Genomic DNA, 944 nt, shown 5'->3' on the forward strand with positions numbered 1-944 from the left:
GGGCCAGCGGCCGCGGGAGGAGCCGCTGGGGGGAAGGGGGTTGTTTCCGCGCCACTTCCCAGCCGCGACTCGGAACTCGCGGCCTGTGCTGCCTGCCGCTGCCCCGCGCCCGGGACACGCCGTCCCGCTGCTGCCATGGGGGCCCCGAGGGCCCCGGCCGGGCAGCTTGGCCGAGGGGAGCCGGGAGAGCTCCAGGCACTGGCTGCCGTGTGTCAGTCCTCCCGCAGGCGCCGTGTCCTTGCTGGGCGTGATATTAGAGCTGTACCTGTGCAAGGTGTGCACGTACCCTGCTGTGTGCCAAGGGAAACGCACGCCCACACGATACTTTCATGTACATACATCTAAATCTATGTATATATCTATCAAATGCTTCACTATAACGACATACGCATTTATTTATATATATGAGTATGCATGTGTCTGTGTACATATACACACAAACACACATTACATACACAGACACACATAGTACACACACACATATATACACGCATTATATATATATATATGCACACACACACCTGCATATATACAAGCACATATACACACACACATACACGCATTACATACACAGACACACATAGTATACATACCATATACATACATATATACACGCATATATATATATATATATATATATATATATATATGTACACACCTACTACTCTCACATTATACATATATACAATGTATTATACACACACACATATATATAATCTACACACGTATATACACGAACATATATACGCGCGCACACAGCTGCCCACACACACCTGGCAGACATTAGGCGCACATATGCACACAGGTCCGCGTACAACAGGAGAGAGTGGTCGCGCAGCAGCTACGCGGCGCTCACCTCCAGCCCCCGAGGCAGCCCGCGGACAAGACCGCGCCGAGCGGCAGAGGCGGCCCCTGCCCTCGGGTGTTTGCCGGGCCGGGGGGCG

This window comes from Alligator sinensis, unplaced genomic scaffold (assembly GCF_000455745.1).
Source record: "Alligator sinensis unplaced genomic scaffold, ASM45574v1 scaffold908_1, whole genome shotgun sequence".
In the NCBI taxonomy this organism is placed as follows: domain Eukaryota; kingdom Metazoa; phylum Chordata; order Crocodylia; family Alligatoridae; genus Alligator; species Alligator sinensis.